Below are 25,642 nucleotides of genomic sequence, written 5' to 3' on the forward strand. Positions count from 1 at the left end.
AAAGAACTCCCTCCCAGCCTCCTCACTTTTTGGGTCATCTGTTCCCTGCTCTCTCTCTCATGTGTCTGTCAACCTACTCACTCCAGGTTACTGTATACGTGACTGGCCTCAGGTAAGAGGAGGTGGATTTAACCTCTCTATTGTTTGGAGCTCTGACCTCATGACATGGGGGTAAGGGGCTATGCGCATGTCACTCCATTAGGTAACTGGGATGTTTTTCAAATTGATTGGCTGGCATCAAATAACACCTGTCCCTGACTGGGTCCAGGTGGTGAGGTCCAGAGGGCTATTTAAGAGGGTTCCTGCAGAAAGAAAGGGGTGGACATTTTAAAACACACACAGAGAAACATGGACCACCACAGCTGTCCCTCATTTGCTGGATGTGGAAGCGAGTAACCTACCAGAAACGTAACTAGGAACTTAGTTTAATGTACTCTAGTCACATATCAAGGGGTTATCAAGCCATTTCTGTTTGCTCAGGGTTATTCTTTTGTGACTTCTCTGACTTGTACACCTCTCCATGCCTACCCTCTCTACAATAAAGCTATCCAATATAGCCAGCATTGTAATACATGCTCGAGAGAGATTGGGCAGGCCTTCTTGCTCCCTTTATTAGACTGACTAAGGGAGGCTACTTCTTATGCTTCAGGCTATAAGAAGCACTCAGATATATCCTGCTGGGGTTATAAAACCCTTAGGTCCTACAGGGTCTGTGTATCCCAGATGGCACAGGGCCCAGACAAAGACCTAAGTCTAGGCGCTGGCAGTGGTACCCCAGGCTTGTGGGTGTGCTCCATTAAGAGGCTTGGCCATAAGTTGGTGCCCCTTGGGAGGTATCCAAAGCTTGGTTTTTGGCTGGGCACAGTGAGGCAGGTAGTACAGCACAGGAGCACCCCCTGCTGGTCCGTCGCACGCTTTAGGGTATCCTTATCTAGACTTATTGAGTGTCAGTCTTATTTGCTCTTCCCATGAGCCTTTATTAAGTTAGCTCTATTTGTTCATAAATTAATTTGTAGTAACTTTTAGACTTGTAGAACAACTTTGCATCACATCACTAGGTCACTCATAATATTCTTACTATTATTGTGTATTCTTCTTCATTGATTAAGAGACAGCAACATTGTGACTGTAATATTGCATTACTGTCTATATCACTCCAGGCTGGGTATTAAATATTACCTTTCAGAAATTGAAATCCCACCCCAGCATCTTTGGAAAGGTAGCAACATCATGCTAGCAACAGATCAGTGGCAGAGCTGGGTATGTAAGTTTTGGTTTGCTGATTCATAGCTTGATGCTGTAACTATTAGGTCAAATCATCTTTTTTACCTACCCTGCCTCTGCAATGGATTGCAATAATATACTCAGGAGAAAAAGGACCAGAATCATGAAGCTGAGATCAGGAAGATAACTTCTTCAGAATTCAGGTTGAGTTGGATCCATTGTTTCAGTCAGATTCATCTCTAAATTTTGAAAAGAACTATTTTTTCCCTTCAGGTGCTGAATGCTTAGATGTGTCATTTCTTTCCCCAGAGCATGTAGAGGAAGGGGGGAAAAAAGAGACCATGAAAAGAACATTATTACTTTCCATCTGCTGAAGAACTGTAGGAGTATTTTATTTTTTCTTTGCCATTTTCTTTTAAGATTGTGTAATTATAGAACTAAAGGAAAAGTCAGGAGATAATGAGATAAATAATGAGGAAGGGCACAGGACACATGTTTCCTTATTATTAGAACTGTGCAAAACTTAGCAGCTTTGTTTTTCAGGGGCTTGCACTCCCATGCGTTTTATTTTGAGTTTCAGGCGAAAGTTGAGATGACTTGCACAATAGATGAGCCAGACAAAAAATCTGATGAAAATCTACCCCAGCTACCAAGGATGAAGTTCCTTTCCTTTCCTTTTTTATTATTGTCACTAGCATATTAGCTACAATCACACCTTCTGTCAATCTTGCATTAAGCAGCAGGTACAATAACAATGTGAACCAAAAAAATAAATAAATAAAGCCAGCTTTTGAAGAAGATATAATACTCTGACACTGCCTGCCTATGTCCATTAAAAATTGCTTGCATTTTTTTTTGCATCAGGTATCAAGTCTGGAAGCCTCCAAGTCTAATTTGGGCAGTTATGTGCTACCTGCCTAAAATCCCCTGTGTTTTAAATATAAATCAGATTCTTTTCTACCATTCTTCTCCACTTCCAGTCCTAACATGCTGTGTATCATCCCATGGGCTCTATTAACAATCTTGTCTTCCGACCAGAACTGGTCACATTTCAGTGAAGCATGAAGTCAACCCAAACCTAAGATATTCAAAGGTGACCAGTTTTTTGGATGCTCAGCTTGGAATAGCTCTAAGGGACTTTTGATATAAGCACAGTGGACACTCAAAAATGGAAATCTCTCCTAACTTTTGCAAATCCTGGCATTTGCAAATCCACTAAAACATATTTTTTTTATAATGCTTCAGTGTGCATCTATTGCAGGCATTTGACTATTGGAGGAAATTTCCAAATGTATACATGGTGGCTAGATACCTAACTCTCATTGAAAGTCAATGTAAATTAGGAATCTAACTGCCATTCATGCCTGTGGAAAACTACCTCTATTATCATCATCTGGATTAATACAAACAACACAGAGTTCCCCACTTTGAATTCTTGGTCTCCCCTCATGGAGTATTTAGCGTAGCACAGGCTCTTGAATCACAACCCAACTGTGAAGAGGAACAAGGTTATATATATGATTCTTTGGTATACATGAATCAATAAAATATTGATAAATAGAACCACACTGGAATGAGTTCATTTATGACCTACTACTCCTGACAAAGGTAAAGATTTAGCTGAGCAACAACTTGACTTAGAGCTGCCTTACTGGGCTTGCTTTGCTTAGCATACATCAAGAAAATGATGAAGACCTACAGCAAATCTTGACAGATTTTGACCTATTCATTGATTGATGAGCTCCTATTACTGTATCAGATTCAGCAACATATATTACCTATAGTTTGTGTAATAGCTCATATGTTATTCTTCCTTTACAAGATAGTTTAATGTGGAGATTGATATATGAAGTATTTTATGCACATCTACACAAAATAAAAGTGATTGACTTTCATTAAAGGAAGGAGAAGGCAAAATAAAATTTAAGGCCAGATCCTCATATTCTTACTCATGTTGAGAAGTCACAGACTCTCTGACACTTCCCGCAAAAATCAATACAATGCCTCCTGATGTGAAAACGTTTTTCTTTGGCAGGAGGACTGGGGAGATGCAATGCAGCCGTTAGTTGCCTTATGTGCTTGCAGTACTTGTAAGGACAGTTGGGGAGGAGGAAAATTTCTGGACAGCTCATTCATTACTGAAACAGTACATCTGCTTAGGGGCAGGGAAAAAACAAAGAGTAATAACAAACATTACTTGTTGATCCTGTGCTAGAAAGAAAGAGATTTAGGAGCATAGGCCTGGAAATGATCTCCTGGGTCACTGAGTCCCATGTTGTCATGTGCAGCCGCGTCACATAAGCCTATTCATAAATTTAATGTTTCATCTTAGAATTAGCTGTTTTTGTTGTCGCTGGGTTTGGCAGGTTGCATGTTTTGGCTCTTTGTTTCCAGGCACTGGGGCTGCCCCAGTCAACCAGAGTGTCTGGGCTGCTTGTTGTAACTATGCAGATAGAATTACTGTGATAAAAGGCATAAGGAAGAAATTAGAAAGAGAAGGAATGGATACAAGCTGAGATTAAGAGCTGCACTGGAGCAGCCATTTGAAGTACATGACAAGCGCTATTGATTCTGCAAAACCCATGTGACTGTGTCACTTTATCTATGCAACCTACTTAAACCTTTTTTGCTCACCACCTACATACACACAAAACCTGGGTGTCTCTTGTAAAATGTAAAAGTTTGAAGAGACACAACCCCCCCCCCCCCCCCGGCAACCTACAACACCCATAATTGTTTTCTGCCATTCAGATTTGGTGCCAGGTTCTGTGTATGGTAATGGTCAAAATGAGAAAATGACAGCCAAAATTGTCTCTTTGCGACCTATGGTCTAAGGGAAGGAAGAAGAGACCTGTGACAATGGAGCATCCACAGCATTCTGCTGTGTCCAACATCACAAGAGGCCATTGACTCTATTAGGAAATGGTGTCTCAAACTTTCCTCTGATATAAATTAAGGCAGAGCCACTAACCATACAGTCAGGGACTCTAGATCCACCTAACTCCATTGAAATCCATCCTATTTTACATCATTTGAGGCTCTGCCCCAGAAGGAATTAAATTAACAAAAAACAACTTCATACTCAGAGATACCAGATTATGACCAACAGAGGCTGAAGAAATTCCTGGTACAGCTCAGCTAAAAGGAAATCTTACAAGGATGCAATTGCTTCACTGTCACCTGGAGGTTAATGTTGAAAACTTAGTTTACAAACAAGGCATTATCAGTGCTCTGTAGGGGGCTCTAGACTTCCAGACATTTGCCCATCTACCAACTATTTTCATGACTATCAGTCTCTGCTCAAGAGAAAGTCAAGGACTAGAACAACAAGGTTAATCCAAGTGAGGACTCAGGTGCATCACCTGGGCTGCATAAGAAATCTGACAAGCAAGGAAGTAAGGAAATATGACAAACAAGAAGTCCTTTTTTAAATACATAGGGGGTAAAAAGAAGGTACTGGGTAATGTGGGGCCTCTGCAAGACATGCTAGGAAATCTGGTCGTCGCACCAGACAGCAAAGCTAACCTATTTAACAATTTATTTGCCTCCATTTTTCTGAGCAGAGACCAGGTCATCCCCCACACTGGGACCCCCATAAGCCCCAGGGGAGGTGCACCCAGGCCTAGGGTCAGAGAGGACCTAGTCAGGGAACTTCTGGAGGGACTGGACATATTTAAATCAACAGGTCTTGATAATCTCCACCCCAGAGTGCCGAGGGAATTAACAGAGGTCATTGCGGGACCCCTGGCATGGCTTTACGAGCACTCATGGTGCTCTGGTGATGTGCCAGAGGACTGGAAAATGGCTAATGTGGTTCCCATTTTCAAAAAAGGGAGGAAGGAGGACCCAGGAAAATATAGGGCTGTTAGTCTTACCTCAGTCCTGGGTAAGCTTTTTGAGAGAATTATCCTGGCGCATGTCCATGAGGGGCCAGCAGGGGAGATTAGGCTCAGGGGCAACCAACATGGGTTCATTAGAGGCAGGTCCTGTCAGACCAACCTGGTGGTCTTCTATGACCAGGTCACCAAATCCTTGGACGCAGGTGTCACGGTAGACATAGATTTTCTGGACTTCAGGAAGGCCTTTGATGCTGACTCACCCCATTCTCATTGAAAAATTAGGGGACTGCGGCATTGATACCTACACAGTCAGGTGGGTCACTAGTTGGCTGGAGGGCCGCACCCAATGAATGGTAGTGAATGGGTCATTTTCGACCTGGAGGGATGTGGGCAGTGGGGTCCCCCAGGGCTCGGTCCTTGGCCCCGCACTGTTCAATATCTTCATCAGCGACTTGGACGAGGGGGTAAAAAGCACCCTGTTCAAATTTGCAGACAACACTAAGATGTGGAGAGAAGCGGGCACACTAGAAGGGAGGAATAGGCTGCAATCAGATCTAGACAGGTTACAGGGGTGGGCAGATGAGAACAAGATGGGTTTCAACACTGACAAGTGCAAGGTGCTGTGCTGCACCTGGGGAGGAAGAACCAGCAGCATACCTACAGGCTGGGGAACTCCCTTCTCACCCATGCAGAGGCAGAAAAGGATCTTGGAGTCATTATTGATGCCAAAATGAACATGGGCCAACAGTGTGGGGACGCGGTCAGGAAGGACAACCGCAACTTGTCATGCATCCACAGATGCACCTTGAGCAGGTCCAAGGAGATGATCCTCCCCCTCTATGTGACATTGGTCAGGCTGCAGTTGGAGTACTGCATCCAGTTCTGGGCACCGCACTTCAGGAGGTATGTAACCAGCATCGAGAGGGTCCAGAGGAGGACCACCCACATGATCAGGGGGCAGCAGGGCAGGCCCTACAAGGAGAGGCTGAGGGACCTGAACCTGTTCAGCTTCCACAAGAGAAGGCTGAGGGGGGATCTAGTGGCTGTTTACAAGCTAGTCAGGGGGGACCAGCAGGCATTGGGAGAGTCCCTGTTCCCCCCAAGCACTACCAGGAGTGACAATGGTCCCTATTGACCCTACAAACTATGAAACTATGAAAGAAGAGACGAGTACCAAAAAAATGAAACAAACAAATCTGAAGGCGCTTATTTTATGGTAGTCTCTATATTTATATCTGTTCTTGTTTCTGGTGTCATGGTCATCCCACAAACAGGGAGAAGGCAGAACAAGTCTCTTCACAGAACCGGTCTTGCCAGCAAAATAAACAACGTATAGTAGACAAAACTAGGACAAGGAAATGGGCCAAATTCTGCTCTCCTATTTAACAGGGTAGGCAGTATACTCTATTAAGTAAATAATGGTGCTCAGTTCTAAACATCACTGCATTTTGTTACATGTCTGCACCTGGAACTTATTTTGGGGGCTAGGAGAACATAGGTATTTGTCGGCTTCTAAATCCTATAGCTTAAGCAGCAAAAGTTGACATTTTTAGGGCTAAAGGTTCTGAGGTTTAATTTTACTCTTAGAATAGACCTTCATTGCATGCATGTGATTGTATGCATGTGATTGTAGTGCAGAGCTGAACTGGTGGTGGATAATGGAATGACCTTCAGGGAAGCTTAAATGTGAAATAAGGAGTAAGTCTGACCAATAAGCAGTCACAGACCAAGCAGCGACAGTACCACCAGGATGTGTTGAGGACAGGAGATGGCAATGCCTTTCCCTTCTGAAAAGCCACATATATGCTTAGACAGTTTCATGAAACAGCAAATACAGGTTGCTACTATAATAATCCTGCCCAGCCTCCAGCTACGGGTCTACAAGTCCTCAACGGCAGGGCATGTGGAAGAAGATGTTAAGATCTCAACAGCTGTGAAGACAGAGGAAGACTGCTGCAAATCCCCAGTTGTCTTGGTCTCTTTACCATTGGATCAAGGTCCCATTCCGTGAAGAGCCAGGGGGAAGCTGATGTGCAGCAGCTTCTCCACAATAAAAGACAATACGCACAGGTGACTTGCATGAAAACAGTTTTTCCAACACATTCCTCAAGCCCTTTGGCAACCAACTAATGGCAGCAGGAGCAGGATTCTGAGGTCTAGAAACTCCTAGTCATGAACTAGCATGAAGTTACAAGAAGGCTGCCTAGCACTTGGTTGAGACAGGAGTGCGATTCGACAGCTATAATTACGACTGAGCAGCCCTCTTCAGGATCCACTCTGCTCACCTCACCTGGGGAGGGGGCTAGAAAAAGTGCCCTAATCATAGCCTGTCTAATACAGTATTCTGTATTTCTTCTTGCCTGGATAAACACATCCAGTGTAACCACTTTGACTGTGGCTAAAAATATCAGTGAAGATGTACCATTAGTTTTGGGACCTGGAACATCAGGCAGGACCTTCATGGACAATCCTAATAGTGAACACCCAGAGTGCCACACTGCAATAGTAGCTCGAGAACTCAGTACAACATTGATATAGCTGCACTTAGTGAGACCTGGTGAGTGGGAGATGGGCAGCTCAAATAACACAGAGGTGGCTATAGCTTCTTTAGGAAGGGTAAACAGGAAGGAGAATGTCGATTTCACTGAGTTGGTTTTTCCATTGAGAATGAACCCATAAACTGACTCAGTGAGTTCTCTGTCAGAGTTAACAAGCGCCTCATGACTCTCCATTTTAAACTGGCAGGAAGCCAAGATGCCACCATCATCAGTGGATATGACTCTTGAAGCTACTGATGAAACGAAGGAGGAATTCTACACCAAATCCTTTCTTATGTTATGGAAGAAAACAGACTTATTCTTCTTGGTGATTTCAACATCAGAAGGATCACTTTGCTGTCCACTACAGGCAAGATTATTGTGAGAACCCTCCTGAACAGTCTCCTTCCACGTGCTGAACAGCTCCTCCTGGAATCTCTGTTTGGGTTTAGGGCATCAAGAGGCACAACTGACATGATCTTCATACCTTGCCAGGTCAGGAGAAGTTCTGGGAGCAACATAAGCCTCTCTACTTGGCCTTCATTGACCTCACAGAAGCTTTTGACTCTGTCAGCTAGAAGTGTTGTGGAGGATCCTTCTAAAGTAAGTATAGATGCCCACCGAAGTTTGTCACCCTTCTCTGCCTGCTCCATGATGGTATGCAAGCAATGGTTCATAGTAATGGATTTATCACAGGTCCCTTTGAGGTTAAAATAGGACTTAAGTAAGGCTGTGTCATCTCTCCAATGCTCTCCTTAATATTCCTTCCCGCGATGCTACAGCTGACCATGAACAAACTTATAGCCAGAGTGGAGCTAAACTACTGAATAGATAATAAGCTGTTTAACCTCAGCCAACTATAAGCCAAAACCAAGGCCACCCCAACCTTAATCATTTAAATCCAGTATGCTGATGATGCTGTAGTGTGTGCTTACTCAGAAGCAGGCTTTCAGGCAATAGTCAATGTCTTTACCAAGGCATACAAGAAAACAGGACTGATGCTTAACTTTCAGAAGACTGAAGTCCTCTACCAACAAGCTCCTAATGAACAGTCCCCAACTCCGGTAATCCAGATCCATGGCCAGACTCTGGAGGACATTGAGTATTTCCCATACCTCGGAAGCCATCTCTCGCTGAAGGCTGACATCAATGAAGAAATCCAACATCGCCTCGAATGTGCAAGTCAAGCCTTTGGACACCAGAAGAAACATGTGTTTTAAGATCATGACATCAGATCCAAAAGCACGCTTGTGGTTTATCAAGCAGACGTTACTGCCACCTTGCTGTATGGAACTGAGACATGGACAATGTACAGGAGATATCTAAACTCGTTGGAGAAGTACCATCAACACTGCCTGTTGAAGATCCTTTGAATCTGGTGGGAAGACAGACACACCAATGTTAGTGTTCTCCTGCAAGACAACACTGAGAGTATTGAAGCGATGATCATATCCAACATCAACTTTATTGGGCCAGCCATGTCATCCAGATGTCTAGCTCCAGACTTCCAAAGCAAGTTTTATTCTCCCAGCTCCACCAAGATGTAACACCCAAGAGGAGGGCAGAGGAAGTGCTTGAGGCACATCCTCAAGGCCAGCTTAAAAAAAAATGCAACATCAATATCAACTTATGGGAGACTATCGCCCAGGACTTCCCCTATTGGAGGAAAAAATTGCTATAGGGATCTCAGTGCTTTGACACCTCATGACAACAACAGGAAATGGAAAAGCAGGAGCAGCAGAAACAGTGTGTTGTAGACCAAATCAAGAATCCAGCACCACCCACCCCACATGAAAACACATGTTCAAGGTGCAGTAGTCTGTCGATTCCAGATAGGCCTCATCAGCTATCTTCAGATTCACAGATAAGACAACCACAGAAGGCAATCATCCTCACGTGCAGGGGATTGTCAAAGACAGAGTGCACATGGATTTTTTTTTTATATGCTGTTCTGTGCATGTGCTTTCTCAGCATCTGATCAAGTAAGCCTGAGTTCACAAAAACTTATGCTATGTATCTGATTTAGTTAGTCTATCAGGTATAAGTCTACCCTGTCTTCTGTATCATTTATACCTGCGTTCCCATTTGTCTTTATCATACCAACATATGGTCAGCTAGAAAGTAGCCCTTAGATCAGACAGTTTACAAGGAAAAGCTTTCTACTTTTGTGTTTGGGCTTTGTTTCAACATTACTGTGTACTTGCATAGTTTAATGACAGTAGCCCACCAGTATCAGGAGGCAGAAGCAGAAGGGGTGCCAAATTTATTCTGAGTTCATAAAAGCTAGTTGAGGCTCAAGTTTAAGTATTACATCCAAACCTGTTTGCACATCCCTAAATCATAACTTTCATTTCATGCATATTCCAGATGCATTTTCTAAGAGTGGTTTTAAGAAATAGTTTTAACAGCTTTTCCTTCTGCTCGGGGGAGGGGAAAGGAGTTTGAATTATCTTGCTCTTTTTTGCTGCTGCAACTCCAGAAATAAAATTACATCAGAAGATGAGTAGGAAATTGTTCCCAGTGCGCTCACGGTTCTTTGAAAAGGGGTGGGAAAGAAAAAAAAAATCTCTTTTCTCTGCTAATCCTGAGTTTAAAAAAATCTTTTAAGACTTCCATCTTTTTCTGAACAGCAGATGGAATCCATTAATGGGAAGACTCAGGAGTTTTCAAGCCCTGGTCCTTGAATTTGCTCTTCTATGCAATTTTTTTTTTCATGTTTGCCTACTGTCCTTTTCTGTAACTAATTTAATCAACTTCTGACCACATCTACAGTATTTATCATAAGCCTGTCTGCTTTATGCTAAAAAGAGATGTAAAACCATGGCATTACATTGATCAGAAATAAAGCTTATTTAAGCCAAAATACTTATGAACTGATTTAAATACTAATGAGGCAGATACTTTGCGAGTGGCAGAATGAGAGCAAGACTGCAATATACAGAGGGATCATTGCTGTATTGTGATCTTTTCCTTTAACTGGACTTTGAAACAGCTATTAAGAATGTCCTGACTCTTACTTAGCTGTCACTGTCCTTTACGGATGGACTACCAGCTCCAGACTCTTAGCTTTCAAGGTGACTGAAATAAAAGCTAGACCCAAATTTTGCAAATCTTTAACTAAGCTGAGGTAAATCACACCTGAAGTATTTTAGATCAAGAGCTGTATTTGGTAGCTTGGTTCCATCTCTAATGTTCTTCCTTCCAAGGACTGTCCGATACAAAGCGCTTTGCCTGTGAAGCACACTACCTGAGCATCTACTTTCATAGCTCTTCATAATATCTTGCCATCAAAGGATAAGAGCATGCTACTGTCTCATTTAGCTCAAGTAGTAGGAACATATGGTTTTGCTGTTGAAGGTTGCTGGTTCATGACATAAGTATCTAACAGAGTACATACCCTTTGTCAACAGAATCCTCTCTTCTTCAGAGAACCATTCCCATCCCCCAAATATCAGTTCAGTATAACCAATAACCACCTGAGTTGGGCAGCAAAACCAAGATAACTCATTCCCAACAGGATCAACACTTGCTAGCAAGGAGATTGAATGAATGATACCAGCCTGTTGCAACATTATCCACGGCAAATTTCATTCCCAGGTGTGTGCATCAACACACAAATGTCATTGTACATTGAGGAATATATTGAAGAAAATAGTATGTAGATATATAGATATCTATATTAGTATATACTATTATATACTCATAAGCCACCACACCCAAGACAATTGCAGATAGATGTAGACAGCACATCTATCTGCAAAATTTATTCTGTTTTATTTCCCCATCTTTTGAACCTTAGTGTTCAAGTTATGTAATGTAATGCATCATACTGTATTATTTACTGATTGGGATGCAAATTTCATTGATTTAACATACTCAAGTCAGCCCAGTACATAATCAGCTGACATAGCTGCATGGTTTAACAGAAGCATGATTTACTCTCCTCATCTTAGAATATCATTTAATGAAGATGTGCTTGTCATGGATCTAGTTTAATTATTGTTTTATTTATTTATTCTCCCCACTGCCACATGTCCAGCAGCATCTCCTGCTGACAGAGATTCATTTTCTTCACTGCAAATTCTATAATAATCAAGTGAAATATTCTAATTATCGAGCATTCTTTCAGGCAGTGAACATTGCAATACATCCAGCACAAACGTGTTGCTGATGTTGTGACTGCCCCAGAATCTTTCCCAGCTCATGACTCAGATAATTATTCTCTGCTGAGACTTTATTAAGGTTACAGGATATTAGGGGGGAGAGGAGCAAAGGGGCTCTTAGTGATTCCTGTTGATAGTGTTCAAATTTGTGTAATAAATTACTGGAGCACGATCTGAACTTGGGTGTCTAATCACCAGGCTAGAGGGCCAGCCACTCTCAAATATTCACTGAGACAGCATGAGATAAAAGAAAGGAGACATGATACTAGCACCTGCTTTGAAGAGTCTATCCTTTCATTTGCTTTCTCTTTCTTAGGACCACCCCTAACTGAAAGCTTTTGTTTGGCAGAAAGAGAGTTTCATTCATTTGTTTTTCCAATTTTTCAAGAAAAAATTATTTCAGTTCAAGTCAATCCAGATATGTTCTCTCATCTGCCAAACCAAGAGACTGTCACTGGAAACACTTTTCAAAAGACCCTAGAAGGAAAAAAGGAACTTATTGAACATTTCAGCCCTTCTGTGATTAAGTGACTTGGAAGACAATGGAGTCTCCAATTCCTTTGAAAAGTCTTGGACCAAATCACTAGCAGACTAGTGGTACTGCATGACTTTTTGTCACTGGTGATACAGATATGAGCTGGTAAACAACAGATCTCAGGCTCTGCTACATACCCCTGATATCCATCCAACAACTCATCCACTGCTTTTACCATTCAAGACGCAGAGAAAACAGTGAGTGTTTGAACCCTTGCTAGGTCTATTCTGTATCTTCTGAAAGGGGAAAAATATATTCAAGCCTTCAAGTCAGTCAAGTGGATCAAACAAACTGCCCCATACATCTAGATCCTCAATACAATATTTAGTGCCATTTGGAAAATCACCATGTTTTGCCTATAGTGAGCATAGCCAGCAGAAAAGGATAGATTTTTTTATTATTATTTTAGACGAAGAGTTCCATCAAACTTTCATCTTTCCTGTGACCTTCCTCTTCAATTTTCCAAAGCACATATGCATTTGCTTACTACTAAACTCTTTTAGCAGTGTTATTAAATATTTACAGTTCTGCCAAGCACAAAGACCTAAATAAGAAGCAAAATCCTGTGATAGGAGAGTCCCGTAGAATCACATTAACCCATCGTTCTTGTCCAGGAGAGGTTGCAATCTAAGAAATAAGAATGCTAATGTAATGCAGCGAGCAAGCAAAAATCATTCTAAGTGCGACAGCAGTGGAAGCTGCTTAACTACAGCAAACAAAAGCTCAAGTCAGTGATAGAGCTGGGAATAAAACTCCAGGTCTATACATTCTGTGTTCCCTTCCTTACACAAAGGAGCTTCTAGTTCTGTATAACTTGTCAGCTTCACAGTTTTGTAGTTGCAGCTATAAAATATATGGACCAATCAGTCAAGTTGGTTGTTTAATTGATAATGCATCAAAAATTCATCTACCAGAGTAATCCTGTTAGGCAACGAAAATATGAGATCGAGCAAACGTAACGTTGATCGGAATAATCAAAGCCTTAATATAATAAAATACGGATGTCATGCCACATGTACTGTAACTGATGTTTAGTACAATAATGCAGCCTGATCAGCGAAGCCTAAAGTATAAGTGAGATGTAATTGGATTGGGAAAATGTGCAGCTTAAAAAATTAAGTGTAAAAGCATCAAGACATTAAAATTAAGCAGCGTGGTCAGCAAAATAAGTAAGGATTCAACTAGTAAAATCTGCATTAATGCAAGCAGAAAATTTACTACAAGAAATAAGCATGTACCCCACAATCAGCATGACTTGGATCTTTAATGGCATCTTGTTGTATAGAGTAAGAACCGCGTTGCCAACCTGAACAAATATATTTAATTTGATTTATATGTTTGTTTTCCTGGTAAACTCAAAGCAGTTGAATTTACATTTCCCAATTTGCTTTTAATGATGGCTGAGCTTTAGTAAAGCAGAAATGGGCAAAGAAAGTGGTAGCTCCAGTCTGTCAATATACTTAGGTTTATTTTAGGATATGGAGCACAGGTTTCAAAGCCAAAGCAAGGTTAGCCTCAAAAATCTTATGCTCCTGAACAATCAAGCCATTCCCACCTGTTCCCCATCTTGTGCCCCATATGCAGAATATTTCTATTTTCTAGGGCCCTTAATCTCTTCCTTCCATAACCTCCCATCTTCTCTTACATTGTTCACTTCATACTTGAAAGAACACCTCTTCTTCTGGGACTGACATAACTCCCATTAGGTTCAATATAATATGCCCCACTGGTTTCCATTTGTACAAGCGTCTTAATTCTTGTTCTCCAAATTAACTTTTTCCAGCTTATTTTACTGGCCTCCACTTGTAAGTTTATCTACTTTGTTAAACTCAGCTTCAGTTTAATAATAAAGTCATTGTCCACATGCAACATAATGACATTTTCAAAGCTGCCACATGAATGGAAGATGCATGTCAAAACCTACCAGAAACTTTGGAAAGTCTCAACAGTGGTTTTATTTTTATCCCCATTCTTCTTTCCTTTATCCTTTCATTACATGTCATTTCGTAGGTTTGCCAAACTTCAACCAAGTGCAGGGGGGCTGGACCTGATGATCTATATGGCCCCTTCCAGCCCCTAACACCTATGAAATTATGAAACTATGAAACCATAAATTCCCTGAGGTAAGAACCATGCCTTAAAAAATAATCTAAGTGCCATGAAAATGTTTGTCTGCTGTGACACATCAATGTCATGAAAATAGCATTCAGGTCAGCATGATGCTTTAAAGCCGGCATCTCAAAATAAGGGTTCTTAAACTCCTAAACTTCAAAGGAGCAGCCTACAATTCCACTTCTGTGACCACATCTCAGATTGCTGATTTCATACACACCCTGTGCCATCTTGTTCCATCAAAAGACTGCTTCATCTCACCTAAGAGCTGAGTGCATTGCAGCCATGAGCTGAAGTTTCTCCTTAATGCGTTCAAAGCTTTAGCCTGAAAGGCAACCTATAAAAGTAAGAGTTTGTACTGTTAGTAAATAATTATAATGATAAATGAAAAGACACCTGCTGACTGTCAGCAGGAGCACTGCAGGGTTAGAACAGCCGCTGAAATTAGAGACCTGGCTCAGTGTACATACCCCTAACAATTAGAACCCAACATTTAATTGCCTGGCATCAGTCCCAAATGTCTATGTCTTCTTGTGCTGAGCCCAGATGTTTGAGTGGTATTTATTTCATTTCAAGGTTATATTCTGTTTATATCTTCTTTATTAGCTCTGCAGCACAACATCATAATTGACCCTTCTATGATCACACAGCTTCTTGCACTTACTTTTATTATGACAATTGGTGTGTCCCTGCCATTTCCCCCCCTTTTCCCTTTGCTTCTCATTAATTCAAGGCTATCTTTTAAAAGGTCAAGGCAGAACAGTGCAGAACCATGGTGTTTTTAGATCAGCCATTTTCAGGAAGCTACACAAGAATCTGAATATTTTTCTCCTCTAGGAAAAATACTCTAAACCTTCCAACAGTTGTTCAAGTCCCAGTCACCTTCAGATTACATGCTTCACGATAGATCTTCTGCTGATAAAAATTGGCACAGCTTTGATGACTTCAATGCAGCTAACTGGCAGCGGTAGAGGATGTGACTCTATGGGAAGTTATCTTACTCAATAAAGCAGAAATGCACTGTCTAAGTTAGCCAGTGGTACCTTTTGAACTGAGCGCATTATCCTTTTTCTCCAGAGTCAACAAAGTAATTAGATGCATTGAACTCAGCCTATACCCCAGGGCATTTGAATGCTATAGGGAATGTTGTTTTCCTTTGGTCCTATGGTTTCCTTTTCCTATGGTCCTATGGTTTCCTTTTCCTAAGAAAAAGGTCTAGGTCACAGCAGGGCTAGCAAAATCACCCCTTCTCTATATCCTCTAGCCCAAACAGATGATCTCTGCTTACGTGAGAGCATCCAACTATCACCAAACTATTACCTGGCCTTTCCAGAACGGGAGGGGGTCAAGTATAAAGTGGAGCTGCTGCAACTTGAAGTCAAGGATAAAGAATCTTTCAGCTAAATGAGATTGTCAATGCCATAGCAGTGATGGAATATTCAGCTGGAGCATAGCCACAAAATTCTCATCTCTCTTTCTCTCACATACAAATACAACACACAATACCTTTATATCATGGAAGCGGCATCCTTTTATTCAGTTATTTCTTTTTTCAATAATTCCTTATAACTCAATGAGTCTTCCCTATTCACGGCGTGTTCCCATCACATGTCTTCTCTCCTTTGAGGTCCTGGCTATGCTAAAAGAATTACATATCTATTAGCAGGGGCAGTAGCAGTTCACGGCAAAAATTATGACTCATGTTCTAAAGTGTTAGAGAAGCTGTTGCCTCCTTCATCAACAAAATGGGCCTGATGGAAAGTCTCCAGGAAGATTTTGCTTATGGTGCTGATAAACTGAGAAACTAAAGACAATGAGAAGTCAGAGCTGAGGCTTCAGATACATGCCACAGGGATCTTTGACCCAAATGTAGCCGATAGCTCTGTCTCAGTACAATCCCTAAGTGAAATGTTGTGACTGCAAAGAAATAAATCATGAGTAGAAATGAATGACCCCATTTTCAGAGGTGTTATAGCAACTGCAGTTTGCAATGCAGTCAAAAGGAGTTGGCATTCTTGGCACCTCTGAACATCAGGCTAGAAGGTTTTTTTAGTAGCAAATTATCTACTTCACATATTGAAGAAAGATGAAGAGGAGCATTTTCTTTAGATGTAGCTCAAGAATGACTCTCCCCCCCCCAAAAAAAATGTTTTATGATCAAAAGCAAATGGTTTTGTTTTTTATTTTTGAGAAACATTCATTTTGTTCAATTTTCAGAATACATAGATTCCAATTTTGCCAAAAAATAAGAATTTTAACTAAATATATTATTTCTTTTTTTTCCCTTTTGTTTGTGGGTCTGTTTTTAGAAACTATAACATTTCACCAAAAATTTAAAAGAAAAATATATTTTCATGTTGTTTGAAAAACCATTCCTCTACCAAGAGAAAATATCCCAGTGAGAAACTTAAGCCTGTTCTAATCATCTTTGGCTGTATTTCAGGTCCATCATTCTCATTAATTTCTATCTAGCAGGGTAGTTTATCTGTAGTATAAATACATACTCCTGGGAGTCAAAACATGACTGTTTCACTGGTTGCACATGCAAAAACATGTGTGGACTTTTCATGTATGGGACTAAAAGAAAATGCAATTTAAAGCGGACCTTTGGAACATCTCAATTCAGACTGCATAGTCAAAATACTGAGTGAACCTCGTGTGTATGGCTGATTTTTACACTCCTGAAGAACCTTATTTCTGTTTCACAATTCTCTCTCTTCATTTATCCCCTTATTCTACATCTTCCTTTTCAACTGTATAAGCAGTCACTACAGAGAAATAAATCCCTTCTAGAAGGCGGAAAAACTTCAGCACATTCATTAACCATTTTCAAAGTATTACATAAGTTAAGACGCTTTGGAATATTTTATTTAACTAGAGTATATATATTTATATGTCCTTTATTTATATGAAATGCTGGAAAACAGGAACCTGTCCATATCCTCTTGGCACCCTGGAGATTACTCCAGAAACAACAAAACCAATATGCAAACATGACAAAATATAGCCCCAGAATGAAGCCTACCACGCCAGTAACTCACCAGGCAACTCAAAAGCTCAAATCCACCTCCAGTAATTCCTCCACTCTTATAAACCCTCCCCATTATTCTCAAATGCTAGCAAAGCAAGCTGAGCTTTTCACCAAGTTGATTTTTAGCACCCCCGCTCTCCAAGCCCCAAGAAGGCAAAGTAGCTGGTCCCTGGAAGGAACAATATTGTCTTTCTGGCTTGTCTGAAAATACTTGGGGGTTTTCAAAACCCAGCAAAACAAAGTTTTGGCTGGGATGATCTAGTTGGGGATGGTCCTGCTTTGAGCAGGGGGTTGGACTACATGACCTCCTGAGGTTGCTTCCAACCCTCATTTTCTATGATTCTATACTTCGGACCCAATGTGACTGGGCCATTCAAAAGAGATTCCCTATCTGTTTCTGTCACAGTTTGCATTAAGGCCTTTTGACTGCAAACTCTCCCCAAGCTCATTGGAAGTTAGAGCAGGAAATATGTGAAAGAAAACACACACGTGCACAGACACACAGCATTTGGCTAAGTGTTTTTGCACTGGGGACAGACTCAAAATAAATGTTCGGTAACATAACAACACTTCTCCCTAGCCAATCATAGAGTTGGCTTTTGCATTTAGCACATTTTCTCTTACTTCAAAAAAACAAATGGAAAATGTTTGGGAACAACAGGAATAAAAGAGGGGACAAGACAAAAAAATCCACTCACTTTCTTATATTTCTGACTGGGTGTCAATTTTTACATTTTCAATGGCCATCTTTGCATAGGATGCCGCATAACATCACAATGTGAGGCCTCAAAATAAAAGAGAGCGTTTATGGCATAGATATTATATGGTTGACTGTTTGGAGGGTTTTGTTTGTTGCTTGCTTGCTTTTTAAGGCATTATTCCTATTTGTTCACTATTCTGATCTGTTAACTTTTTTGCTGGGAAAAAGGTTTGAAGACAATGCCCTCCTGCATTGAGGTCTGCCAGGAGATTATATAACTGTGGGTCACAACCTATTGTTTCCTTTGTGCCATTAAACCTAAATGCTTTCTTTCATAGGGTGGAGCCAGTACCAATGGATATCCTGGAAGACCTACACTATATCCAGGACATTGGGCTTCCACTTAGCCAGACTGGTGAGCAGCTTATTCCATGATCTTCTACTAAACAGGTTTGAATTGAACTGCTGATATTCAAATGGATGGCAACAGAACGATTTAAAAGGAAAGTATGCTAATATGCTGTGTGCACAATGTTCCACCATGAAGCAAGATTGTATTGTAATATGGCACTCAAATGATTGGAGCAATTACCCTGCCTACAGACACACATATCCAAAGCCATTTTTTGAAGCTAGTGAAATATGTAAACAGAAGCTTACATTCATAATGCTGCCTTATGCTTCAAAAGAGAGTGTTTATTATTTGTATTGCTCCAGTGCCTAGCAAACCTACTTATGGGCTAGGACCCCATCGTACAGAACAAAAAGCGGCTCCCAGCACCAAACTTCTTAGAATCTATGCCAAGAGCTCTTTAGCAAATTGAATAAACCAATCTGCAGATGTTGCAAAGAGATCCTTTAGCCTCCTACTGACGTGCAGTCATTTTTTGCAAGATACATAGTGTACTGTTGGGGGCTGTGAGCTTCTTAGACATAGTCTAGGAGAAACCTTGAAGCTCTTGTCATCACATGCAGGCAGTTGGAATGAAACAGGACAATGCTTATCTGACAGCCTCCCCACCGCGAATGCTGAGCGGGTGCAATACCAATTAGAAAAGGTAGACATTTATAAGTCAGCAGGATCAGATGGACTTCATCCGAGAGTGCTGAAGGAGCTGGCTGAGGTCATTGTGGAGCCTCTGGCAAAGCTATTTCAGAATTCGTGGCACACAGGGGAGATCTCTGAGGATTGGAAGAGGACCAACATTGTGGACATGTATAGACAGAAGGGGAAGAGGGAGCACCCAGGCAACTATAGACCAATCAGCTTAACCTCCATCCCAGGGAAAATCCTGGAAAAGATCATTAAAAAATCTATGTGCAATATGCTTGCAGAAGGTAAGATGCTGAACGACAGCCAGCATGGTTTTGTTGCAGGTAGGTCTTGTCTTACCAATCTCATCTCCTTCTACAACCAAGTCTCTTGCCACCTGGACATGGTAGACGAGGTAGACGTTATACACCTAGACTTCCAAAAGGCTTTTGATCTAGTATTCCACAATATCCTTGTGGGAAAACTGGAAGATTGTGGGCTCAGCTGCTCAATGGTTTAGTGGGTGGGAAACTGGCTACAGGGTAGGACCCAGAGTGTTCTCATGAACAGATCTGTGTCGTCTTGGCACGGCGTGGCCAGTGGTGCCCCTCAAGGGTCCGTGCTTGGTTCAGTGCTTTTTAACATCTTTATCAATGATTTGGATGGGGGAGTGAAAAGCTCGCTGGCCAAGTTCGCAGATGACACCAAGTTATGGGGCAGCGTGGTCATGTCAGAAGATAGGTTGCAGATACAGGCGGACCTGGACAGGCTCGAGAGTTGGACAGACTGGAACCAGATGAAGTTTAACACTTCCATGTGTAAGACGCTCCATCTAGGGGCAAACAACCCTGAACATACATACAGGCTCGGTGGTAACAGCTTGACTTGCACCACAACCAAAAGGGACCTGGGGTAATGATTGACCATCACATGAATATGAGCCGTCAGTGCGAGACAGTGGTCAGCAGGGCAAACACCATGATAGCATGCATCAACTAATGCATCTCATTTAAAACTAAGGAAGTGATACTCCCGCTGTACTCGACACTGTTGAGACCGCAGTTGGAGTACTGCATCCAGTTCTGGGTGCTGCACTTCAATAAGAATGTGAAAAAACTTGAGAGGGTCCAGAAAAGAGCTACCTGTATGATCAAGCCATACGAGTAAAAGCCAAGGGACCTGGGCCTATAGACTAAAGAAGAGAAGGTTGAGAGGGCACTTGATAGTGGCTTAGCTCTATATCAGAGGAGTGCATCAGGAGCTTGGTGAACAACTGTTCACTTGGGCACCCACAGGGAAGACCAAGACCAATGGATACAACCTCCTGCAAGGCTGCTTCAGGCTTAATATCAGGAAAAACTCACTCCTTCATAGTCAGGGTTTCCAGACTGTGGAATAAACTCCTCCAGAAGTGGTGCATTCACCTACCCTGGATGTTTTCAAGAGGAGACTAGACAGTCACCTCACTGGGGTCAATTAACCCCAGCTGTCTTCCTGCCTAGAGCACGGGGGCTGGACCCGATGATCTGCAAGGTCCCGTCCAGCCCTTAACAGTCTGTGAATCTATGATAAACCTAGTGAATGCATCTTTAGCCAAGCGAGGGCAGCTTCCTCAGGGGTGTTCCATGTTATCAAACTGCCATCAAACTTGATAGGGGCACTGGTCAACAACTTGCTTTTTTGTCTACACCTGTCCATACCTGCAGTCTGACTTGTGTAAAACGCTGCAGCTCTGAAGACTGGCTACACGTTGATGTTGGCCAGTCCTAACTCTGTTCAGCAAGATCCATTAAGAGCATGGAAGCTTGAAACCAGGAGGTTAAGATGGTAGGACTGGTGACAAAAAGGGTTTTTGTTGGCATTTCCATTCCTACTGCCAGCAGGATTCTGCACAATCTTGGTGCAGTATACTGGACCACAGGGGTCTTCTTGGTAAGTGAACTATATGGTACAAATCAGGATTTGCATTATGTTCTCTAACAAATTGGGATCCTCATGGTGGACCTAGGGTGTGGCTTAACACTGGCAACCAGGCTAGTGGGGTAGGATGCAAAGTTCCTGATATGATGCATTTGGGCAAATGTATTTGTGTGTAATGAAGGCATCATACTGGTGTACAGTATCCTGCAACTAACCAGCAGATGGTACATGAGGATGATCAGAGCCTCTGAGCTCATGTGCCCCATGTTGAGACAGCCACTTTACTACAGAGGGCGTTTTCTTTAAATGGTCATGAGCAGTCAAAGCTTCATGTGTTAGTCCAATGTAAATGGGGTTGGCCCATGTTCCAGACACTGCCTAATTAGAGTTACACCAAGTTTGCAAGCAAGAAAAGTGAAAAGTACTCATTACTGCTTTTGTTACACTCTGCTGGAGGTGCCACCTTTTGCACTGAGTGATTGCTGAATACCACACAGAGCAGCTGTTAACAGAAGGCAGCTCTATTCAGAACCTGAATCTGTAATACACCAAGCACCCTCACTGGCCAGTGAAGTCAACAGGCCAGATGTCCATGTAACATAGAACAACATAGATACAGCTGTCCATGTAACACAGACTCCACTGGAGTCCAGAACAACAAAATAAGTATGCTCAGTAACAGAACTCAGTCTCTTTGCCTACGCTGGACGTTACACTGGTTAAATCTAAATTGAATTTTAATTTCTCTCAGTAAATCTAGTCTCATTTGACTTGCACTGAACTAAGACAGTCCAAATATCTACAGTGGAGCTTGCCCCAGTTGAACATACTGGCTTTAAATCCACCCAGCTAGATGAGAATTACCTGGATAATAGATCTACTCAGGTTTACACCAACTGAGAAGCTAACCCAGAACAGTCAAAAGAGCTGAATGCCTCTAGTGTCTGGACCGTCAGTCACAACAGCAGAACAATTTCTGCAACCAAAATTTTTTTTAACAGGAATAGAACCTGGTTTTCTTACTCTGGCTTGTTTCCCTGCTCTTACCATGCCTTTTCAACCTCTTTCTCGAACAAATCATGTCAGCTGCCTTAGATAATTTCACAGGAACTGTATCAGTTGGAGGGCGGAAGATCAACAACCTGTGCTTTGCTGATGACAATGGTCTGATAGCAGGGACATCTGAAGTGCTTCAAGTAAGAGCTTCAAGTACTTACAGAAATGCTAGACAAAACTGTAGAAAGCTATGGAATGGAAATAAGCACTGAGAAAAGCAAAGCGATGACAACCTCCAAGATCAACGACAGCAATGCTGATGTGAAAATCAGCAATGAAAAACTAGAAAGGGTAACAAGTTTTAAGTATCTGGGAGCCACCATCACAGAAGACTTAACACCTGAAAGAAAGTCAAGACCAGAATAGCCATTGCCACCAACCAACTAACAAGGCTAAAGAAAATCTGGATAAGCAGAAACATTACACTGAAGATCAAGTTACATCTGCGGCATGCTGTGGTTCTCTCCATGATGCTTTATGGCTGTGACGCATGAACATTTAATAAAAAGTTAGACAACAGAATTAAGGCATTTAAAATGAGTTACTTTAGGAGGCTGCTTCATGTTTCACACTGAGCACCGAACCAATGAGTCTGTCAAGCAGCAAATCAGTCAAGAAATTGGAAACTATGAACTGTTGTTGGAGGTTGTGCGATGAAGGAAGCTGCAATGGTTTGGGCATATCATGAGAAGGCCGGACACCCTTGCCAACACCATAATGTAGGGCAGAGTGGAAGGAAAGAGAAAAAGAGGTAGACCCAAGAATAGCTGGGGAATTTATATCAAGGACTGGACAGGGCTTCAACTAACAGAGTACACAAGGCTAGCCAGACACAGGGCAGTGTGGCAGTCCGGTGTTATAGCACCTAAGGTGCCCCAAACATCACAGTGGCCTCAGGACTAATTTGCCTTGACTTATTTTCCTTGGCTTCAATAAAATGTTGTCCAATTATGAACAGCATAAGACACACAAGGGCTTCAAGATGGTGCCCTGAAGGGATAGCTGCACCTCCACAGTGTAAGTTTAATGCAATTTAAGTAGAAGTGATATTCAGTAGTTTCCATGCACTGGCAACAATGCATTAAAATTTCATGAGAGACAAGGCCGGTGGAGTAGTCTTTCATTCAAGATCCCTGATCCCTCTTCTGTAGCAACAGAAGGGAAACTGGTCCTCATGCTACCACGAGAAGGAACTTGAGAATGTAAGGTCTTAAGTGTTCTTTGTAAAAGGCATGAAGCAGGATAGAGAATAAAGGCTCTTTTAGTTAGTGCTGTTGATCCACATTTTGATGAGGGCTTAAAATGTAAATGAAAAGACAGAGAATAGGGATGAAGCGTCTTTAAACTTGCAACAAATCATTTTATATTGATAGAGTCCTGGGCTTAAATCCAAGCACAGCTATTGCCTTAATGCAGACTGATTTCAGGAGACTTAAAAATAGCCAAGATACTATGGTGATTGGCAGGCAGCATAGAGACAGCTGCCAAAGTCAAATTGATTTTTTTTTCTTTTGAAGGACTCTGGATAATTTAAGCAAGACTACAAATTAAAGCACACATGCATGACTTTTTGATGGTTTAAAAAATGTAATCCCCAGGAGAAGAGTTATTTTTACCCCCAAGAGGAACACACACAAAAAATCATGTGTACACTGACCCTGACAAGATTGCAATACTGGAAAGGATCCAAATCAGTGATTTGTTGCAAGCAATACTGTACATGGCCATACCCATTTTCTGCCCCTGTGCTTATGGGTCTAACAAGGATGAACTCTGGGGCTTCCACACATGGCGATTCCTAGTATTATGCACTATTAACAGATGGGGCCATCTCAGGATTTCACAAGGCAGAAAACTCAATTAAACTTCAGGTCTATCTAAAAGGAAATGGCAAGCAGAGGTCGCACAAGCCACAGGAGTGAGAACAGGCCACACACAGTATTCGTGGAAAAGACCCAAGTGCAGCTAATTTAGCTAAAGTCCACGAGGGTGGCCAGCAGCGTGAATATTTGCATACTGAAACCTGCAGTTTGTGTAGGAAGGTCAGGGAGGGAAACACAAGAAAGAGTTTACTGAGGGGGAGGAAGGGAGGCATTTTCTAATCCAGTAAGAGAGCTCTGCCTGCTAACAAATTTCACACATCTGTCTGAGGCTCTTGAGATATTGCTTTCAACAGCAATATAAATGAATTCAAACATGCATTACAGGTCTGATTAATTTTAGGCTAGTGACATTTTTAAAATAAAATACTTGTCAAGTAATCTCTCCATAGTGTGGCATACGATACGTCTCCAAGTGCTTGTACTTTCCATATGTGGGAGGCTTGCTGATATTAGTAAAACTGAAGCCTCAGACTGTCTATGCCTGCTAATACTCCAGAGTGGGTTTTTAATTTTTTTTTTCTGTTAGGAGCTGTTGTTGCTTTGGCAGTAATGGCAATGAAAACGAACATCTTACTCCACTCGGTCTTCCGTAACTTATTTTTGTTACAGTAATGCCAAGAGTACTCGATGTACTAATTGCTGTACATCTCTATCCATGCTATGCTATGCTATATGGCCCTTTGGTACCACAGTCCTTAAGTACCTAACAACTTTTAATGACATTAATCACAGCAGACATTTAAGACTTAGAAGTGGCACTGTTGGTGCTCTAAAGACTAGGAACAGACGCACAGAAAGTCAAGGCATCTTTACATTGCCTCTGTACAACGTACAGGAGCACCACAAAAGATCATGCCACACTGACTCACTCCTACTTACTCATATCAAAGCCTCAAAATTAGGCAATATACTCAGTATAGCTACCTAATCAGCAAACACCACCACTTTTGGGCATGCCACTTGATACATGCTCAAGACCACTTTAAATTGGCTATGCTCACTAATTTCCAGGCTTTGGCACAAGTCAAGTAGAACCTAGAGTGCAGTGTTTAGAAGCTAGTGGACCCTTCCTGGGAGCACCTCTAAGATAATGGAAGTGGCATACACATGCCCTAAGTGACCTGTCCAGGCTCACAGCACATCTGGAACTTGAACCCACACTTTCTAAGTCATGTCCTCACTCCTGGACCACCCTTCCTTCAATGAGTCTTGAAGAACTTGTAACATAAGTGAACACAAGACACACAGAGCAAGGGAATGATCACTTCTGTTTGAAGCATGGGAGACTAGAGACACAGAGAGAGACTGAAACAACTAGATCAAGCTCTCAAAACCTGGGCAGAACTGGGAAACAAAGCTACATCTCCAAGTTAAGTTTTTAAATGGCCCCTTCCTCTCCAAATAAAAAGGACTAGGAATTTTGAATGTACATCAAGAGAGGTCAGTATCAGTTCAATAGCTGATACTTCTGGAATGTAGTGGCTATGTCCTGTAGCTCTAAGGAATGGATTCACATATCGAATAGATTTTTTTCCATTTTGCTACAATCCAAAATTGTGTGTGTATAGTCCTCTTATTTTGAAGAGAGTTAACAAAGTCCAAAAGGTCT

The 25,642-nt window shown here is 41.7% G+C and overlaps 1 long non-coding RNA gene across 5 annotated transcripts in view; it reads right to left on the bottom strand.

Annotated features, from left to right (window-relative positions):
* The window catches only part of LOC132251394 (uncharacterized), a 399,437-nt gene that overhangs the window by 32,271 nt on the left and 341,524 nt on the right, over positions 1-25,642 (bottom strand). For 3 of the 5 annotated variants that reach the window (XR_009463407.1, XR_009463405.1, XR_009463408.1), the window contains 2 exons: positions 15,917-16,049; positions 13,544-14,747 (listed from right to left, as the gene is read on the bottom strand). This is a non-coding gene — a long non-coding RNA (uncharacterized LOC132251394). Of the gene's footprint in view, positions 1-13,543; positions 14,748-15,916; positions 16,050-25,642 lie in introns of those variants that run through there. The other 2 variants (XR_009463409.1, XR_009463406.1) reach the window with 2 other exon arrangements.

The sequence above is a fragment of the Alligator mississippiensis genome, chromosome 7, assembly GCF_030867095.1.
Source record: "Alligator mississippiensis isolate rAllMis1 chromosome 7, rAllMis1, whole genome shotgun sequence".
In the NCBI taxonomy this organism is placed as follows: Eukaryota; Metazoa; Chordata; order Crocodylia; family Alligatoridae; genus Alligator; species Alligator mississippiensis.